Here is a 4,905-nt window from a genome sequence, read left to right as displayed (position 1 = left end):
GCCCGTCGCCGTGGCCCTGCCCCGCCCATCGCTGTCGCCCTGCCCCTCCGTTGGTCCGGCCGGCGCCCCTCCCCTATTTTTTTCATATATTATATGCTTGTGTATATTGTGTATATTGCTTCTTTGTGTATATATTTATATATGTCAGTATATATATTGTGTATATTGCTTCTTTTCAAAAAAATCATATATATGTTTGTATTTTGTATTTTGCTTTTTTATAAAAATTTATATATGTTTGTATGTTCCCTGTGTATATATGTTCATATATGCAAAAGTTAGATTTAAATATTTAGAAAAGGATTATCTATATATGTTCTCTGATTTAGTACATTTTAGGTTAGTTTCATTTCTAGAAAAGTTTTATATATTTAGGAGAGGAAAAAGGGAAATAAGAAGAGGAAAAAGGAGAAGAAGAGGAGAGGAAGAAAAGTAAGAGGAGAAGAAGAAAGGAATAGAACAGAAGAAGAAAAAAATAGAATTTTTTTCTATTTTTTCTTCTTCTCCTCTATTCCTTTCTTCTTCTCCTCTCTTTTTCTTCTTTTTTTTTTCTTCGATCTTCTCCTCTATTCCTTTCTTTTTCTCCTCCTTTTATTTCTTCTTCGTATTCTTATGTTTTATCGGGTCTGTCGTCGTCGATATACCCCTCCCGATAACTTCAACACGAGGGGGGTTGATATACCCCCTCCCGATAACTTCAACACGAGGGGGGGTCGATATACCCCCTCCTGATAACTTCAACACGAGGGGGGTCAATATATATACCACCTCCCGATAACTTCAACACGAGGGGGGGTCGATATACCCTAAATAGCAAGTATCGTTGGTGTGAGATACATGTGGCCGTCGGTGTTGGACACTACATCTACGTCGCACAAGTGACGCGGGCTTCGACGCCCACGTCACTTGTGGGACGTGGATGTAGTGTCCGACACCGACGGCCACATGTATCTCACACCCACGATACTTGCTATTTAGGGTTTCCTCTACCGCTCGGCGACCCTCGACGACCCTCGTTCCCGATAAAAAAAAGAGGAAGAAAAAAAAAGAGGAGAAGCGTTGTCGAGGCCACCCCAAACCCTAGAGAAGCAGCGTCGAGGCCACCCCAAACCCTAGAGAAGCAGTGTCGAGGCCACTAATTAATATTAGTTCTACGTTTGCCACTAATATATCCATCTGTCATGTTTGAATAATAATTGCCATGTTGTAAATATTTGTAGAAACTATGGACATCGCCCGAGACGAAGTACAAGAAGAGTTGTTGGGGGACATAATCGCACGAGGAAGTGATGCTGTCTGCTCGTTGTTTCTCAACGACACCGATGGTCTAGAAGCAGCTGGCTATGATTATGATGGCTCCGGTGACCTAATTCCGGTTCAAGAAGGAGACCGTGAGGACGGCTCCGGTGACCCAATGCCGGTGCAAGAAGGAGACCGTGATGACATCTCTGGTGAACGAACCGAGTCCGGCCAGGTATATATATTAGTTAAGCTTGTGCTGACTAGTTAATTGATGCATTCATTGTTTTGGTATGTACACATATTAATTAAGTCTTTGTTCTTTTTTCTAGCCCTCCAGATCGAGCACAACTTCGGTAAAGAGACGAGGCCCGAAGAAAAAGTTGAGCTCGGATGAAAGGTTTGAGATCATAGCAATCGCGCCCGACGGCCAACCGATTGAACCCATTCGGACAAAGAACGCATTTGTTGCTCAGTGCGGGGTTCTGGTTAGGGACAAGATCCCGATCAGCATCCAGCAATGGTTAAAGCCGGCTACAGAAGACCCTGAGGTGTCTTATGTCAATGATATGCATAAAAATGATCTTTGGACTGAGCTGAAGTCAAATTTCACCCTACCGCCAGAGGATGATCCGGAGAAGCCAGTTAAAAAGCAATTAATCAAGTCTTTTGCTCTTAAGAGGATGGCAGAACTATTCAGGAGGTGGAAGAAAGAGCTGAATAAGTTTGTCGAAAATAAAGAGACACCAGAATTCAAGGGAAGATATGAGACTGGCCCGCATTTGTGGCCCACAAGACATCGGAAAAAGAGTAAGAAGATGTCGGCGACAAACAAGCAAAATGCTGCGAAGAAGAAGCATCACCATCGCACGGGGTCAGGTGGCTACCTCGCAGCCCGGCCTAAGTGGGACAAGACTGAAAATGATCTAGTTGATAAAGGGATCGAACCAGAGACAATTAACTGGCCAGACCGTTGCCGGACTTGGTTCTTCGGGGCTGGCGGAACCATGGACCCTGTATCAGGGAAGTGCATTTGGACGGACGAGCAAATGGAAATACCACTCAAGAGGCTTAAGCACTATATCGAAGCAGCGCAGCAAGGGACATTCGTTCCAGACAGAGAGAATGACGAGCTCACAATGGCCCTCGGGAATCCTGAGCACCTTGGACGGACACGAGGCATGCCAGGCTCCATTCCGTGAAAGGCCGGGTTTCCGGACACAGGCGGTTACAAATGCCACGAGAGGAGGAAGAAAGTGGCGCAGACCCAACTACAGGCGCTGCATGCTAGGGTACAAGCGATAGAGGAACGAGAAGAAAATCGCAGCAAAAGAACTGCCGAAGCTTCCCCCGAAGCTACCCCGCCATCTCAGCAGAGAAGCAGCATGGGTTCCACCAAACTGCTTCAGCCGGAGCATGTCTTGACGGCTCCTGTCAGCTATCCCGTGGATGCTATCACGGAGTCTTGAAATTGTAACCTTATGACGCAATGGATTAATATGAAGGTCAAGGCGGCTGTTGGCTCTGTTCTTCCTACTGAACCCGGTGCAACTTTTCACTGCCGGCCGATTCCAGAAGGATATGCTAGGGTGATGGTCGATGAAATAACGGAGGGATTTGAGGACCTCCAGCTTGACCACCCTACTGGTGAAGGGGAGACTCGGCTGGGTTCTGCTCTGAAGACTCCATGCCTATGGCGGAAGGAGCTCATCAACCTTTCGAACTGGATGCCTCCGCCTCCTCCTCCTCCTCCGGCGAGTCAGGGCACTCCGCCTCCTCCACCGCCTCCTCCTCCGGCGAGTGACGATCAGGGCACTCGGCCGGCTCCTTCTCCGGCGCGTGGCGGCACTCCGCCTCCTTCTCCACCTGCGCCGGCACGCCCGAGCAGCCAGCCTCCTTCTTCTCCGCCTCGTCAGCAAGGGCGGATGAGACCTGCGGCCGCTCCGGCTGCTCCGGCGCGTCGTAGTCCTTCTCCTTTGCCTTCGCCTCGTAAGCAAGTAAAGAAGACAACCGCTCCGTCTGCTCTGCCGGTGTCTAGCAGTACATCCAGAGGCGGGAGGACATATAGATTCGGTCCTTATCTGAAGACTCCAGAGAAGTTACCATATGAGAGGACCCCGGAGGAGAACGCCGAGATCGCGCGAGAAGAAGTGAGGAACTTCTTTGAAGGGGTGAAAGCAAAGAAACATCCACCTCCGGAGGAGAAGGTAGATCCGGTGAAAGCGAAGCGCACTCTGGCTGCCCTGACAAAACCACCCAAGTCTCCGCCGAAAGGGAACTATGAGCGCATTATTGGAAAGGAATTTGCCGAAGCGGAGCGGTCGGGAAGTACTGTCAGTGATCAAAGGCTGAAATGACGATGAGCTGGGAAAAAAATTGCCCAGCTCGGCGAACAAGCGAAGCAATCGTGCCCCCCGCTCAAGGTGCCTAGCGACATCGTCGCTAATGATCCGAGGATGGTGCCTGATTATAGCAATCTTGGAGATTACCTGCCCGACAATGTACATTATGATTTCATGGAGGTGCAGATACAAAGATACGAGTACGGGAAGCCTATCGTTAAAGATGAAAGATCTCTATCAATGATGATGCGAAGATTGCATGATAGGTACTTGAAAATCTGCAGAGAGTCTGGGGGGAGGAGTACTTTGTATGTGAGAGTTAAAAAGGAGCATGATCTCGTTGGAATTGAACTGTTGCCTGTTCCATTTGAGGAGTTCTTTCAGTTTTTCAATCAATTGGTCCTTGATAAAGCAACGGTCACCTGCTACTGTCTGTAAGTAGTATTGCTTCTGTCATTAAGTCTCTCTATATAGCTCAGTTCTTTCATTGCATGTATTCATAATTATCCTCACTAGATTACGCAGATTGAAGATCGTCGAATTGAAGAAAAGACAAATCGGTGATATTGGGTTCATTAACACAAATCTCACAGATGCAACTCAGGTTAAATTTCATGCCGCAGATACTGAGCCCAACTTGCTACGATCATTGGTAATAAATGAAAACAAAGATATAATACGCTTTCCTTACAACTTCAAGTGAGTGTTACTGTCTTGTGCATATTCGGTTTCCCTTATATATTAGTCAAAGTTATAGTAATGTAATTGATGAGTTATGCATGCATGTGCAATTTCCACTATATTCTCCTAGGGATTAAGCTTGAGCAGGGACTAGTAACCGTCTTAGACTCAAGACGAAAAGATCCCAGGACTATGCGGACATGACTCAAATGCTCGAGAAGTAAGTTAAATCGATCATTATCCACCATATTAGCAACTTTGTTCATTTCCTGATATATCAAGTAATTGTTTTCTTTGTCTGGCAGGGTTTGGAGAAAATTCACCAAAAAGCTCCGGGACTCCCGAAGAAGCTGCAATTTAGACACCCGAAAGTAAGTACAATAGTAGCATGTTCCGCGCATCTCCTAGTGATTCAAGCGCTAGTTTCATCAATACCATTTGGCATTCTTGCTTTATCAGTTTGATTGACCTCTATTTCTTGTAAAGTGGTTGTGGCGGGAACAAGGGAATGATTTCTGTGGATACTACGTTTGCGAGTCCATCCGTCACACGACCTGTGAGCGGGGCTACTCTGACGAACAATATGAAGTGCGTAAATAACAACATTCACAATTTTATTTTATCACCATCATTTGTGTTGGGT

The 4,905-nt window shown here is 46.5% G+C and overlaps 1 pseudogene; it reads left to right on the top strand.

Moving 5' to 3' along the window:
• The window catches only part of LOC119332021, a 27,855-nt pseudogene that overhangs the window by 15,916 nt on the left and 7,034 nt on the right, over window positions 1-4,905 (top strand).

The sequence above is a fragment of the Triticum dicoccoides genome, chromosome 7A (assembly GCF_002162155.2).
Source record: "Triticum dicoccoides isolate Atlit2015 ecotype Zavitan chromosome 7A, WEW_v2.0, whole genome shotgun sequence".
In the NCBI taxonomy this organism is placed as follows: domain Eukaryota; kingdom Viridiplantae; phylum Streptophyta; class Magnoliopsida; order Poales; family Poaceae; genus Triticum; species Triticum dicoccoides.
This window is presented reverse-complemented; position numbering and strand designations above follow the sequence as displayed.